General features: G+C 45.8%; 4 non-coding genes across 4 annotated transcripts; all 4 read right to left on the bottom strand.

Moving 5' to 3' along the window:
- Positions 1-5775: 5775 nt before the first annotated feature.
- On the bottom strand, positions 5776-5964 carry LOC141078662 (U2 spliceosomal RNA). Its single transcript, XR_012228046.1, has one exon. It is a non-coding gene; the product is annotated as a U2 spliceosomal RNA (small nuclear RNA).
- A 6722-nt stretch (positions 5965-12686) lies between these two features.
- LOC141078625 (U2 spliceosomal RNA) lies at positions 12687-12877 on the bottom strand. Its single transcript, XR_012228012.1, has one exon. It is a non-coding gene; the product is annotated as a U2 spliceosomal RNA (small nuclear RNA).
- Positions 12878-14454: 1577 nt separating this feature from the next.
- Positions 14455-14645, bottom strand: LOC141078624 (U2 spliceosomal RNA). Its single transcript, XR_012228011.1, has one exon. It is a non-coding gene; the product is annotated as a U2 spliceosomal RNA (small nuclear RNA).
- A 1577-nt stretch (positions 14646-16222) lies between these two features.
- LOC141078654 (U2 spliceosomal RNA) lies at positions 16223-16408 on the bottom strand. The gene has a single exon (XR_012228039.1). It is a non-coding gene; the product is annotated as a U2 spliceosomal RNA (small nuclear RNA).
- Between the last annotated feature and the right edge of the window lie 20 nt (positions 16409-16428).

Below are 16428 nucleotides of genomic sequence, written 5' to 3'. Positions count from 1 at the left end.
ATTCACACCAAAAAATACATTCAAATTGGGGAAACCCAGCCCCCCCTTATCCATTCTCTTCATCACAATCTCTCTCCTTGCACGCTCCATACTTGACCCCCAAAAAAACACAAACAAAATCCTATTTAATCTTCTAACACACATATACCCTGGTGGAAAAACCACAGCAACATACAAAAAAATTGGTAACACAACACTCTTAATAACTAAAATTTTACCAAAAAACGTAAGATCTCTCATTCTCCAAAAATTTAACTTACACTCCACTCTTTCTCTCACATCCACCCAGCTTTCCTCTCCATCCAAATTCTCAGAGAATTTCACACCAAGCACTTTTATTGGTCCACTCACCACATTCACCCCAACATCATTGCTCAAAATCCTCCCCCCAAAATTTTTACACTCACTCTTCTCCCAATTCACTTTAAAAGCAGATGCTCCACAAAAAAAGGATACCAACAACTTCACACGCCGCACCGAACACTCTGAATCACACAATACACACACATCGTCCATGTAGCCACTCACCTTCCATTCCCTCCCCCCACCCCCCGGCACTTGCACCCCCCTAATCACCTTATCTTTCCTTAACATACACAACAGCGGCTCAATCGCGCAAATGAACACGACAGGGGACAATGGACACCCCTGCCGTACACCAGAAAACACATTCACTCTCCTCCCCACATTCCCATTCAACAAAACACAACTATAAATATTTTTATACAAGCTTCTCACTCTCTCAACAAACTCAGCTGGAAAACCCATCTTCACTAACACTCTAAAAAGAAATCCATGCGCTAACCTATCATACGCCTTTTCAAAATCCAAACTCAACACATACACCCCTTTCTTACGGCTCATGCAGTCCCACAAACAATCTCTCAGCATGCACACACCCTCATGTATCCGTCTTCCAGGCACCGCACAACACTGCTCCTCACCCACCACACTCCCAACCACATCACGCATCCTGCTGGCCAAAAGCTTCGCATAGATCTTATAATCACAATTAAGCAAAGTGATTGGCCTCCAATTTTTTAGGTTTTTCAGATCACCTTTTTTTGGTAGCAACACGACCACTCCTGCACGCATGCCATTCGCCACCTCTGCATTTGCCCACATATACTTACATACATCCACAAAATCCTTCCCAATCACATCCCACATCCCACGATAAAATTCCACTGGGAGCCCATCCTCCCCCGGCGTTTTATTCAGCGCCATACTACACACCACCTTCCATATTTCTTCACACGTCACATCACCCATCAAACTCTCCCTTTCTATCTCATTCAAACTATTTTCCAAAACACTCAGCACATCACTCTCCAAACCTTCATCCCTCCATTTCACTGAGTACAAGTCATCATAAAATTTTGCCACTTCCTCACACAAGTCTGCACCACTCACTTCATTTCCATCCACTCCATTCAAAACACTCATGCTCTGTCTTTTTCCAAAAACTTTCTTGAAAAAAAACCGAGAACACTTCTCATCCTTCTCCAAGTTCTCTATTTTGGCCCTATACACAATACTCCTCCCTCTCTCTAACAAAAACTCATTCACTTCTTTTCTCACTCTCAACAAATCTTCACTCACATCCATCCCTGCCTCTCTTAACTTATATAACACACCCAATCTTGCATTCAAACCAGCAAATCTTTTCCTCTTAGCAGCTGCACACTTGTAACCAAGTTTTTTAAAAAACGCCTTGGTTTTCCATTTAACCCAATCCCACCATTCACACACAGTACTGAATTCACCCCTGCACTCACACCACTGCTTATAATGCCTCTCATACTCCTCTCTCACCTCCACCCCCTCCAGCAAGCTCACATTCAGCTTCCACACACCTTTCCCAGCCACCTCATTAGTATGCAAGTCCACTCCACACTTCATACACACATGATCGGAGAAAAGCACCCTCTCCTGTGTGTAACTACCTGGAATCAGGTTTTTTGAAACAAAACAATAATCCAGTCTGGACGCTACCCTCCCACTCTCAGAAAAAAACGTATTTAACAATGGGAATATTTTACACTCATGTTGCATATCCTTCAAACCAAAATCACTCACCATATCCATTAACACTTTCCCTGACACATCCACATTCACACTTCCCACATCACAATTCATATCGCCCACAATCACAACAGGCACTCTTCCTGGAATAAAAAACTTAATTTTTTCAAATAAAGCTTTGCGTTCTTGCTTTTCCACAGGAGCATACACATTAATAACACAAAAACGAATATTCTTAAACTCAAAGTTTGCTAATACACATCTTCCTACCTCAATCACCATATAGTCACACAAACTCACATTACGCCCCTTCACCAAAAAACCAACACCGTCATTTTTATTACATGCACTCCCCGACCACACAGACTCACCATGAGGCCATTCACTCCCATTCACACCATCCACAATCCCACACTCCTGCAAACAATAAATGTCTGCATTTTGTGCTGCAAAAAAATCAAAGATGGCCGCACGCCGCAACTTATTTTTGAAAACCCTCACATTTTGTGACAGGATTACAAAACCCATAATAAACGCCAACCAAGAAACATAAAAAAAATCACTTATCCAAAAAGGACAGATAAGCAAGAAAAAACCTTATACAGAAAAACAAAATACAGATATAACTTTACACACATTACATAAAACAAACAAAAAAACAGCTAGCCATTGCTTAAAGCAATACTAAATATTCACAGAAAAAGAAAAAACACAATGGTCACTGGAAAAGCAAAACGTACTTAACCAGTACCGCCAGTGTCCTCCTCCACCATCTGCGCCGAGCAGCTCTCAGAGCCGCTGGCCTCCATATACTCCTCCAAACGTGCCTTCTTCTGCCCAGCCTTCCTCTGGGGAACTCCTTCTTCCATAACCTCAATGTCACTGATTTCCCCACCACCCTCCCTGTGACACTTTAACCCTCCTCCTGAGTCCTCTTCCGAGGAGAAGGCACCAATCTTCCTCGGATCAGAATCAGGAATCAAATCCTCAGCCTCCTCCTCTGCCTCAGCGATGTCAAAATCCATCAGACACTCTGACGACGGTTTGGCGACCCCTTCCTTACCCCCCATTCTTTTTTGCATTAAACGCTCCTCTCGCCTTGCGGCCTTCCAAAATTCCTTGTCCTCCTTTTCCTCCTGACGCTTTTTATCCTCCTGCCGCTTCTCCCTCCGTCTCTCAGTAGCAGAGAGTGGAGTCATCACAGCGCTTTGCAGCGCAGCAGTCTCGCCTTCCTTCCTCTCCTTCTCCCGCTTAACCTCCTCCTCTCTCTTCTTTTCCTCCTCCCTCCTCCTCTCCTCCTCACGCTTTTTCCTTTCCTCCTCCTCCCTAGTTGGCCTCCTTGGCCTACCATATGGACAGTCCTTGTACAGATGCTCTGCACTGCCACATCCGTCACACTCACGTGGCATTGGGCACCTAGCCGCCACATGACCCTCCTGTTTACAATTGCGGCAAACAAGATCTTTAGAGCACATACTCTGCAAGTGCCCGAACTCAAAGCACTTCCTGCAGTATAGGGGTTGCCCTTGGTATGACAGGAAGCCCCTATGGCCCGCCACTGAAAAGTTCGCTGGGGGGTGGGTGAAACCTCCCAAACAACTTGGGTCTTTCTTCAATTTCACCCGAAACACGTACTTGCAGTTGAAGATGCCCAAGACATTTCTCTGCTTCTCCCCTCCCTTCACCTGCTCGCAATATCGTGCCAGGAACTGCTCCAGTAGTCCTACTTCTGTGTAGGGGTTATACACCGTCACAGTCACCACTTTTTCCATGAGCCCAAACAGGGGCTCCACCTGCACTCCCTCCAGGCATGGATCACCGTCATGACTCCTGAGCCATTCAAAGACAGTCAAACAGCATCCCTCATTCACAAAGGTGACGTCATAAGTACCTTGACTCCGGAACTCATTGACGCTGTAGATATCCTCCCGATGGGCTCCAGCCTTTCCCTCCAGCAGGTCACGAACGACGAACACAACATTGTTCTTCTCACCGCCTTCCACCACCACACGGATCGTATTCTTGATGAACATCCTCAGTCCAGACTGCCGATACGGGTACCGCAGTAGAAATTCAGCAGCACGCTGCCAAAAAACCCCTGGATCACTCCAGGAAAACTCGCACCCCCTGACTGCGACACAAGATCGCAGCCAAAAGGCCGAGAAGCGATAACCAGAAATGGTTTGCCGCTTGCAAGGCCACAGGGCTTAAGACAGGCACCCATTGTGGAGAATGACACAGACACCACCCTGAGGAAGACATTCAAACCAAGTCTGGGCGCATAACAAAAGCGCAGGCGGCTGATTTTTTTTTTTTTTTTTTCCCCCAGGATTCCACTCCACGCGCTTTTAATTTGCATAGGCCAACCCCTTTTTTGTTAGGCCACCCTCCCCTCACGGTCAAACGCGCTTCAGTACTAGGAAAGAGGCCAGAGGAGCACTGCTCCTACACCGCCCCCTCTACTACCCTCCCTAAATGAAAGGTCTTGCTTTAAGGCTGTGTGCACACGCTGCGGATTGGCCGCTACAGACACGCAGCAGTTTTAGCTGCGGTGTACAGTACCATTCATTTGAATGGGTAAAAAAAAACGCTGTGCCGACGCTGCGGAAAAAACCGCGCGGATTTGCTGCGGTTTTGAATCCGCAGAAAGAATTGCATGTCAATTCTTTCTGTGGAAAACGCTGCGGGTTCCTATCTCCACCATTGTGGAGATAGTGAATCCGCAGGACCAAACCGCAGGCAAAACCGCAGATAATCCGCAGGTCTTTGGACCTGCGGATTATCTGCGGTTTTTGCTAAATCCGTGCGGATTAATCCGCAGCGGAATCCGCAGCGTGTGAACGTGGCCTAACTCTCCTGGTGCCAGATATTGTAACCAGGAGGCGAGCATGGCCCACCTGTCTGCTCAGGCTCACTCAGCAGACTGAAGCTGAATACTACTGCGCAGCTGCTACAGACTGTGGGCTGCCCATTGTGACACGTGGTCCCATTGTGAGACGTGGTCGAACACATCCAAGCATTGTGTGCTATGAATGGCATGATTCCTATCACAGTGTTCCATGGATGGACACATCCTATTTACTGCAGGCAAGCAGCGCACCTAGCTGCTGCTGCTGCTGCTACAAGCCACTAGAATACCGTCCGTCTGTCAGACAGGTGGACGTAGGCAGAACATTCAAATAACTCGCCAGATAAATCGTTGCTTTTCCATTTTATTCATATATGAATTAATTCAAAATTGAACAGTAAATTTCAAAGTTGGAAGGCCACAAGAGGGGGACAATGTTTCAAAAATGAAGCGACATATCATTGCATGAGGGATGTGGTAGGAATTGAATGCTTGAATTAAGACTGGGGAAGTTCTGAGGCGAAGGGGCTGCAGGCCTTGTAGCAGGTGGGTGTGCAGAAATGTAGCTATCCAAAGCCAAACACATTACTGCAGCTTGTCACACCTATACCTACCAAACAGCAAAGGCCAAGATAGATCGTTATTTTACGGACACATTGAATACAGTGCAATGCCTCCCATATAGCGGTGAATAAGAGTAGTAGTAGTAGTAGTAGTAGTAGTAGTAGTAGAAGAGTTGGTCAAGTTAAATCAAGGCTAAGGAATTGGAAATGTGCAACTTGGACCAAGAAAAACTAATTGCAGAGCGGCGACATTGGAAAAAAGCATTCAAATCATGCTTTGAAAACACTACTTGCTTATCCCGATTTCAATTCAATCTGTCTTTGGAAACCGCTTAAGAGAGTGAGTGCACCATTCCCAGAGAAACTGCCATACTGGGCTGATACGTGGAGTGAAGTGAGCAAGCTCTTTTTCCATCTCCCTGTTCTAAAAATCCATTTAATATATGGTCCCCAGATAGGGGACGTATCAGATATTAAACTGATAAGAACAGATTTTTTTTTTTTTTTTTTTTTTCCCTCAGATGGGAAGTTCCACAGTCAGGAAACCCAAACTATGAAGAACTCGACTCCCCAACAGCATTTCTCCACTTACTTCGTGCAGCAGCTGTTCCCATCATCATTGGAAAAACAAACTTTATTTACAACCATAAAACAAAAACTCAAGACACATTAACAAGATGTTTCCACTTTTTGACTTTCCAAATTCCTTCTGCGTCCTCCTCCCCCCTCTTCCTCTTATCACACACAAAACAAAAATACATTTTTCCCAAAACAATTTTTAAGCAATTTTTAACCTCAATCTCCTTCCTCTTAAACACATACACATTCCGCACATCCCACAACACCTCTTTTATACATGCAAGCATCAACCACAACACTCTCTCCTTCTCCCCACACAAACCCAAACCAAACATGAAAAGCTCAAAACTCAAAAAACTCACATCACACAACTCTTTACACAATGGGCCAATACCTGCAATCACATTTCTAGCATACTGACAATTCCAAAACAAATGCACCACACTCTCTCTCCCACCACATCCACTCCTTGGACACACCTCACTTCTCACCAAACCCCTATTTCTCTGGAACTCTCTCACCGGTAACACCCCATGCAATGACTGCCACACAATCTCACTCTGTCTATTTGTCATTCCATTTGTACGTACCTTCTTCCATACTTTCTGCACATCACGTCCTCTCACCATATTGATACCACATTCCACCTCTCTACACTCAATCATCCTATATACAGATTTCTTTTTCTCTAGCAACCTCACATCCACATCACACAGCTCATACGTCACCAAAAATTTGTAAACCCACACATACCACACAGGCACCTCAAAAGCCACTGGGCACCTTAAATCCCTCTCCCGCCACTTCAAACGAAACAAAAAACTTCCAAACAAATACCTGCACATACATGCATACTTCCCATCCATCCTAATCAGACCCAATACAAACACCATAATATTCACACCAAAAAATACATTCAAATTGGGGAAACCCAGCCCCCCCTTATCCATTCTCTTCATCACAATCTCTCTCCTTGCACGCTCCATACTTGACCCCCAAAAAAACACAAACAAAATCCTATTTAATCTTCTAACACACATATACCCTGGTGGAAAAACCACAGCAACATACAAAAAAATTGGTAACACAACACTCTTAATAACTAAAATTTTACCAAAAAACGTAAGATCTCTCATTCTCCAAAAATTTAACTTACACTCCACTCTTTCTCTCACATCCACCCAGCTTTCCTCTCCATCCAAATTCTCAGAGAATTTCACACCAAGCACTTTTATTGGTCCACTCACCACATTCACCCCAACATCATTGCTCAAAATCCTCCCCCCAAAATTTTTACACTCACTCTTCTCCCAATTCACTTTAAAAGCAGATGCTCCACAAAAAAAGGATACCAACAACTTCACACGCCGCACCGAACACTCTGAATCACACAATACACACACATCGTCCATGTAGCCACTCACCTTCCATTCCCTCCCCCCACCCCCCGGCACTTGCACCCCCCTAATCACCTTATCTTTCCTTAACATACACAACAGCGGCTCAATCGCGCAAATGAACACGACAGGGGACAATGGACACCCCTGCCGTACACCAGAAAACACATTCACTCTCCTCCCCACATTCCCATTCAACAAAACACAACTATAAATATTTTTATACAAGCTTCTCACTCTCTCAACAAACTCAGCTGGAAAACCCATCTTCACTAACACTCTAAAAAGAAATCCATGCGCTAACCTATCATACGCCTTTTCAAAATCCAAACTCAACACATACACCCCTTTCTTACGGCTCATGCAGTCCCACAAACAATCTCTCAGCATGCACACACCCTCATGTATCCGTCTTCCAGGCACCGCACAACACTGCTCCTCACCCACCACACTCCCAACCACATCACGCATCCTGCTGGCCAAAAGCTTCGCATAGATCTTATAATCACAATTAAGCAAAGTGATTGGCCTCCAATTTTTTAGGTTTTTCAGATCACCTTTTTTTGGTAGCAACACGACCACTCCTGCACGCATGCCATTCGCCACCTCTGCATTTGCCCACATATACTTACATACATCCACAAAATCCTTCCCAATCACATCCCACATCCCACGATAAAATTCCACTGGGAGCCCATCCTCCCCCGGCGTTTTATTCAGCGCCATACTACACACCACCTTCCATATTTCTTCACACGTCACATCACCCATCAAACTCTCCCTTTCTATCTCATTCAAACTATTTTCCAAAACACTCAGCACATCACTCTCCAAACCTTCATCCCTCCATTTCACTGAGTACAAGTCATCATAAAATTTTGCCACTTCCTCACACAAGTCTGCACCACTCACTTCATTTCCATCCACTCCATTCAAAACACTCATGCTCTGTCTTTTTCCAAAAACTTTCTTGAAAAAAAACCGAGAACACTTCTCATCCTTCTCCAAGTTCTCTATTTTGGCCCTATACACAATACTCCTCCCTCTCTCTAACAAAAACTCATTCACTTCTTTTCTCACTCTCAACAAATCTTCACTCACATCCATCCCTGCCTCTCTTAACTTATATAACACACCCAATCTTGCATTCAAACCAGCAAATCTTTTCCTCTTAGCAGCTGCACACTTGTAACCAAGTTTTTTAAAAAACGCCTTGGTTTTCCATTTAACCCAATCCCACCATTCACACACAGTACTGAATTCACCCCTGCACTCACACCACTGCTTATAATGCCTCTCATACTCCTCTCTCACCTCCACCCCCTCCAGCAAGCTCACATTCAGCTTCCACACACCTTTCCCAGCCACCTCATTAGTATGCAAGTCCACTCCACACTTCATACACACATGATCGGAGAAAAGCACCCTCTCCTGTGTGTAACTACCTGGAATCAGGTTTTTTGAAACAAAACAATAATCCAGTCTGGACGCTACCCTCCCACTCTCAGAAAAAAACGTATTTAACAATGGGAATATTTTACACTCATGTTGCATATCCTTCAAACCAAAATCACTCACCATATCCATTAACACTTTCCCTGACACATCCACATTCACACTTCCCACATCACAATTCATATCGCCCACAATCACAACAGGCACTCTTCCTGGAATAAAAAACTTAATTTTTTCAAATAAAGCTTTGCGTTCTTGCTTTTCCACAGGAGCATACACATTAATAACACAAAAACGAATATTCTTAAACTCAAAGTTTGCTAATACACATCTTCCTACCTCAATCACCATATAGTCACACAAACTCACATTACGCCCCTTCACCAAAAAACCAACACCGTCATTTTTATTACATGCACTCCCCGACCACACAGACTCACCATGAGGCCATTCACTCCCATTCACACCATCCACAATCCCACACTCCTGCAAACAATAAATGTCTGCATTTTGTGCTGCAAAAAAATCAAAGATGGCCGCACGCCGCAACTTATTTTTGAAAACCCTCACATTTTGTGACAGGATTACAAAACCCATAATAAACGCCAACCAAGAAACATAAAAAAAATCACTTATCCAAAAAGGACAGATAAGCAAGAAAAAACCTTATACAGAAAAACAAAATACAGATATAACTTTACACACATTACATAAAACAAACAAAAAAACAGCTAGCCATTGCTTAAAGCAATACTAAATATTCACAGAAAAAGAAAAAACACAATGGTCACTGGAAAAGCAAAACGTACTTAACCAGTACCGCCAGTGTCCTCCTCCACCATCTGCGCCGAGCAGCTCTCAGAGCCGCTGGCCTCCATATACTCCTCCAAACGTGCCTTCTTCTGCCCAGCCTTCCTCTGGGGAACTCCTTCTTCCATAACCTCAATGTCACTGATTTCCCCACCACCCTCCCTGTGACACTTTAACCCTCCTCCTGAGTCCTCTTCCGAGGAGAAGGCACCAATCTTCCTCGGATCAGAATCAGGAATCAAATCCTCAGCCTCCTCCTCTGCCTCAGCGATGTCAAAATCCATCAGACACTCTGACGACGGTTTGGCGACCCCTTCCTTACCCCCCATTCTTTTTTGCATTAAACGCTCCTCTCGCCTTGCGGCCTTCCAAAATTCCTTGTCCTCCTTTTCCTCCTGACGCTTTTTATCCTCCTGCCGCTTCTCCCTCCGTCTCTCAGTAGCAGAGAGTGGAGTCATCACAGCGCTTTGCAGCGCAGCAGTCTCGCCTTCCTTCCTCTCCTTCTCCCGCTTAACCTCCTCCTCTCTCTTCTTTTCCTCCTCCCTCCTCCTCTCCTCCTCACGCTTTTTCCTTTCCTCCTCCTCCCTAGTTGGCCTCCTTGGCCTACCATATGGACAGTCCTTGTACAGATGCTCTGCACTGCCACATCCGTCACACTCACGTGGCATTGGGCACCTAGCCGCCACATGACCCTCCTGTTTACAATTGCGGCAAACAAGATCTTTAGAGCACATACTCTGCAAGTGCCCGAACTCAAAGCACTTCCTGCAGTATAGGGGTTGCCCTTGGTATGACAGGAAGCCCCTATGGCCCGCCACTGAAAAGTTCGCTGGGGGGTGGGTGAAACCTCCCAAACAACTTGGGTCTTTCTTCAATTTCACCCGAAACACGTACTTGCAGTTGAAGATGCCCAAGACATTTCTCTGCTTCTCCCCTCCCTTCACCTGCTCGCAATATCGTGCCAGGAACTGCTCCAGTAGTCCTACTTCTGTGTAGGGGTTATACACCGTCACAGTCACCACTTTTTCCATGAGCCCAAACAGGGGCTCCACCTGCACTCCCTCCAGGCATGGATCACCGTCATGACTCCTGAGCCATTCAAAGACAGTCAAACAGCATCCCTCATTCACAAAGGTGACGTCATAAGTACCTTGACTCCGGAACTCATTGACGCTGTAGATATCCTCCCGATGGGCTCCAGCCTTTCCCTCCAGCAGGTCACGAACGACGAACACAACATTGTTCTTCTCACCGCCTTCCACCACCACACGGATCGTATTCTTGATGAACATCCTCAGTCCAGACTGCCGATACGGGTACCGCAGTAGAAATTCAGCAGCACGCTGCCAAAAAACCCCTGGATCACTCCAGGAAAACTCGCACCCCCTGACTGCGACACAAGATCGCAGCCAAAAGGCCGAGAAGCGATAACCAGAAATGGTTTGCCGCTTGCAAGGCCACAGGGCTTAAGACAGGCACCCATTGTGGAGAATGACACAGACACCACCCTGAGGAAGACATTCAAACCAAGTCTGGGCGCATAACAAAAGCGCAGGCGGCTGATTTTTTTTTTTTTTTTTTCCCCCAGGATTCCACTCCACGCGCTTTTAATTTGCATAGGCCAACCCCTTTTTTGTTAGGCCACCCTCCCCTCACGGTCAAACGCGCTTCAGTACTAGGAAAGAGGCCAGAGGAGCACTGCTCCTACACCGCCCCCTCTACTACCCTCCCTAAATGAAAGGTCTTGCTTTAAGGCTGTGTGCACACGCTGCGGATTGGCCGCTACAGACACGCAGCAGTTTTAGCTGCGGTGTACAGTACCATTCATTTGAATGGGTAAAAAAAAACGCTGTGCCGACGCTGCGGAAAAAACCGCGCGGATTTGCTGCGGTTTTGAATCCGCAGAAAGAATTGCATGTCAATTCTTTCTGTGGAAAACGCTGCGGGTTCCTATCTCCACCATTGTGGAGATAGTGAATCCGCAGGACCAAACCGCAGGCAAAACCGCAGATAATCCGCAGGTCTTTGGACCTGCGGATTATCTGCGGTTTTTGCTAAATCCGTGCGGATTAATCCGCAGCGGAATCCGCAGCGTGTGAACGTGGCCTAACTCTCCTGGTGCCAGATATTGTAACCAGGAGGCGAGCATGGCCCACCTGTCTGCTCAGGCTCACTCAGCAGACTGAAGCTGAATACTACTGCGCAGCTGCTACAGACTGTGGGCTGCCCATTGTGACACGTGGTCCCATTGTGAGACGTGGTCGAACACATCCAAGCATTGTGTGCTATGAATGGCATGATTCCTATCACAGTGTTCCATGGATGGACACATCCTATTTACTGCAGGCAAGCAGCGCACCTAGCTGCTGCTGCTGCTGCTACAAGCCACTAGAATACCGTCCGTCTGTCAGACAGGTGGACGTAGGCAGAACATTCAAATAACTCGCCAGATAAATCGTTGCTTTTCCATTTTATTCATATATGAATTAATTCAAAATTGAACAGTAAATTTCAAAGTTGGAAGGCCACAAGAGGGGGACAATGTTTCAAAAATGAAGCGACATATCATTGCATGAGGGATGTGGTAGGAATTGAATGCTTGAATTAAGACTGGGGAAGTTCTGAGGCGAAGGGGCTGCAGGCCTTGTAGCAGGTGGGTGTGCAGAAATGTAGCTATCCAAAGCCAAACACATTACTGCAGCTTGTCACACCTATACCTACCAAACAGCAAAGGCCAAGATAGATCGTTATTTTACGGACACATTGAATACAGTGCAATGCCTCCCATATAGCGGTGAATAAGAGTAGTAGTAGTAGTAGTAGTAGTAGTAGTAGTAGAAGAGTTGGTCAAGTTAAATCAAGGCTAAGGAATTGGAAATGTGCAACTTGGACCAAGAAAAACTAATTGCAGAGCGGCGACATTGGAAAAAAGCATTCAAATCATGCTTTGAAAACACTACTTGCTTATCCCGATTTCAATTCAATCTGTCTTTGGAAACCGCTTAAGAGAGTGAGTGCACCATTCCCAGAGAAACTGCCATACTGGGCTGATACGTGGAGTGAAGTGAGCAAGCTCTTTTTCCATCTCCCTGTTCTAAAAATCCATTTAATATATGGTCCCCAGATAGGGGACGTATCAGATATTAAACTGATAAGAACAGATACTACACTTGATCTTAGCCAAAAGGCCGAGAAGCGATAACCAGAAATGGTTTGCCGCTTGCAAGGCCACAGGGCTTAAGACAGGCACCCATTGTGGAGAATGACACAGACACCACCCTGAGGAAGACATTCAAACCAAGTCTGGGCGCATAACAAAAGCGCAGGCGGCTGATTTTTTTTTTTTTTTTTTCCCCCAGGATTCCACTCCACGCGCTTTTAATTTGCATAGGCCAACCCCTTTTTTGTTAGGCCACCCTCCCCTCACGGTCAAACGCGCTTCAGTACTAGGAAAGAGGCCAGAGGAGCACTGCTCCTACACCGCCCCCTCTACTACCCTCCCTAAATGAAAGGTCTTGCTTTAAGGCTGTGTGCACACGCTGCGGATTGGCCGCTACAGACACGCAGCAGTTTTAGCTGCGGTGTACAGTACCATTCATTTGAATGGGTAAAAAAAAACGCTGTGCCGACGCTGCGGAAAAAACCGCGCGGATTTGCTGCGGTTTTGAATCCGCAGAAAGAATTGCATGTCAATTCTTTCTGTGGAAAACGCTGCCGGTTCCTATCTCCACCATTGTGGAGATAGTGAATCCGCAGGACCAAACCGCAGGCAAAACCGCAGATAATCCGCAGGTCTTTGGACCTGCGGATTATCTGCGGTTTTTGCTAAATCCGTGCGGATTAATCCGCAGCGGAATCCGCAGCGTGTGAACGTGGCCTAACTCTCCTGGTGCCAGATATTGTAACCAGGAGGCGAGCATGGCCCACCTGTCTGCTCAGGCTCACTCAGCAGACTGAAGCTGAATACTACTGCGCAGCTGCTACAGACTGTGGGCTGCCCATTGTGACACGTGGTCCCATTGTGAGACGTGGTCGAACACATCCAAGCATTGTGTGCTATGAATGGCATGATTCCTATCACAGTGTTCCATGGATGGACACATCCTATTTACTGCAGGCAAGCAGCGCACCTAGCTGCTGCTGCTGCTGCTACAAGCCACTAGAATACCGTCCGTCTGTCAGACAGGTGGACGTAGGCAGAACATTCAAATAACTCGCCAGATAAATCGTTGCTTTTCCATTTTATTCATATATGAATTAATTCAAAATTGAACAGTAAATTTCAAAGTTGGAAGGCCACAAGAGGGGGACAATGTTTCAAAAATGAAGCGACATATCATTGCATGAGGGATGTGGTAGGAATTGAATGCTTGAATTAAGACTGGGGAAGTTCTGAGGCGAAGGGGCTGCAGGCCTTGTAGCAGGTGGGTGTGCAGAAATGTAGCTATCCAAAGCCAAACACATTACTGCAGCTTGTCACACCTATACCTACCAAACAGCAAAGGCCAAGATAGATCGTTATTTTACGGACACATTGAATACAGTGCAATGCCTCCCATATAGCGGTGAATAAGAGTAGTAGTAGTAGTAGTAGTAGTAGTAGTAGAAGAGTTGGTCAAGTTAAATCAAGGCTAAGGAATTGGAAATGTGCAACTTGGACCAAGAAAAACTAATTGCAGAGCGGCGACATTGGAAAAAAGCATTCAAATCATGCTTTGAAAACACTACTTGCTTATCCCGATTTCAATTCAATCTGTCTTTGGAAACCGCTTAAGAGAGTGAGTGCACCATTCCCAGAGAAACTGCCATACTGGGCTGATACGTGGAGTGAAGTGAGCAAGCTCTTTTTCCATCTCCCTGTTCTAAAAATCCATTTAATATATGGTCCCCAGATAGGGGACGTATCAGATATTAAACTGATAAGAACAGATACTACACTTGATCTTAGCCAAAAGGCCGAGAAGCGATAACCAGAAATGGTTTGCCGCTTGCAAGGCCACAGGGCTTAAGACAGGCACCCATTGTGGAGAATGACACAGACACCACCCTGAGGAAGACATTCAAACCAAGTCTGGGCGCATAACAAAAGCGCAGGCGGCTGATTTTTTTTTTTTTTTTTTCCCCCAGGATTCCACTCCACGCGCTTTTAATTTGCATAGGCCAACCCCTTTTTTGTTAGGCCACCCTCCCCTCACGGTCAAACGCGCTTCAGTACTAGGAAAGAGGCCAGAGGAGCACTGCTCCTACACCGCCCCCTCTACTACCCTCCCTAAATGAAAGGTCTTGCTTTAAGGCTGTGTGCACACGCTGCGGATTGGCCGCTACAGACACGCAGCAGTTTTAGCTGCGGTGTACAGTACCATTCATTTGAATGGGTAAAAAAAAACGCTGTGCCGACGCTGCGGAAAAAACCGCGCGGATTTGCTGCGGTTTTGAATCCGCAGAAAGAATTGCATGTCAATTCTTTCTGTGGAAAACGCTGCGGGTTCCTATCTCCACCATTGTGGAGATAGTGAATCCGCAGGACCAAACCGCAGGCAAAACCGCAGATAATCCGCAGGTCTTTGGACCTGCGGATTATCTGCGGTTTTTGCTAAATCCGTGCGGATTAATCCGCAGCGGAATCCGCAGCGTGTGAACGTGGCCTAACTCTCCTGGTGCCAGATATTGTAACCAGGAGGCGAGCATGGCCCACCTGTCTGCTCAGGCTCACTCAGCAGACTGAAGCTGAATACTACTGCGCAGCTGCTACAGACTGTGGGCTGCCCATTGTGACACGTGGTCCCATTGTGAGACGTGGTCGAACACATCCAAGCATTGTGTGCTATGAATGGCATGATTCCTATCACAGTGTTCCATGGATGGACACATCCTATTTACTGCAGGCAAGCAGCGCACCTAGCTGCTGCTGCTGCTGCTACAAGCCACTAGAATACCGTCCGTCTGTCAGACAGGTGGACGTAGGCAGAACATTCAAATAACTCGCCAGATAAATCGTTGCTTTTCCATTTTATTCATATATGAATTAATTCAAAATTGAACAGTAAATTTCAAAGTTGGAAGGCCACAAGAGGGGGACAATGTTTCAAAAATGAAGCGACATATCATTGCATGAGGGATGTGGTAGGAATTGAATGCTTGAATTAAGACTGGGGAAGTTCTGAGGCGAAGGGGCTGCAGGCCTTGTAGCAGGTGGGTGTGCAGAAATGTAGCTATCCAAAGCCAAACACATTACTGCAGCTTGTCACACCTATACCTACCAAACAGCAAAGGCCAAGATAGATCGTTATTTTACGGACACATTGAATACAGTGCAATGCCTCCCATATAGCGGTGAATAAGAGTAGTAGTAGTAGTAGTAGTAGTAGTAGTAGAAGAGTTGGTCAAGTTAAATCAAGGCTAAGGAATTGGAAATGTGCAACTTGGACCAAGAAAAACTAATTGCAGAGCGGCGACATTGGAAAAAAGCATTCAAATCATGCTTTGAAAACACTACTTGCTTATCCCGATTTCAATTCAATCTGTCTTTGGAAACCGCTTAAGAGAGTGAGTGCACCATTCCCAGAGAAACTGCCATACTGGGCTGATACGTGGAGTGAAGTGAGCAAGCTCTTTTTCCATCTCCCTGTTCTAAAAATCCATTTAATATATGGTCCCCAGATAGGGGACGTATCAGATATTAAACTGATAAGAACAGATTTTTTTAATTTGGCTATCCCCAACATAGGGATAAAACCGTTTATTTAAAATT

The sequence above is a fragment of the Dendrobates tinctorius genome, unplaced genomic scaffold (genome assembly GCF_039654945.1).
Source record: "Dendrobates tinctorius isolate UK_male_01 unplaced genomic scaffold, ASM3965494v1 ptg000584l, whole genome shotgun sequence".
In the NCBI taxonomy this organism is placed as follows: Eukaryota; Metazoa; Chordata; class Amphibia; order Anura; family Dendrobatidae; genus Dendrobates; species Dendrobates tinctorius.
This window is presented reverse-complemented; position numbering and strand designations above follow the sequence as displayed.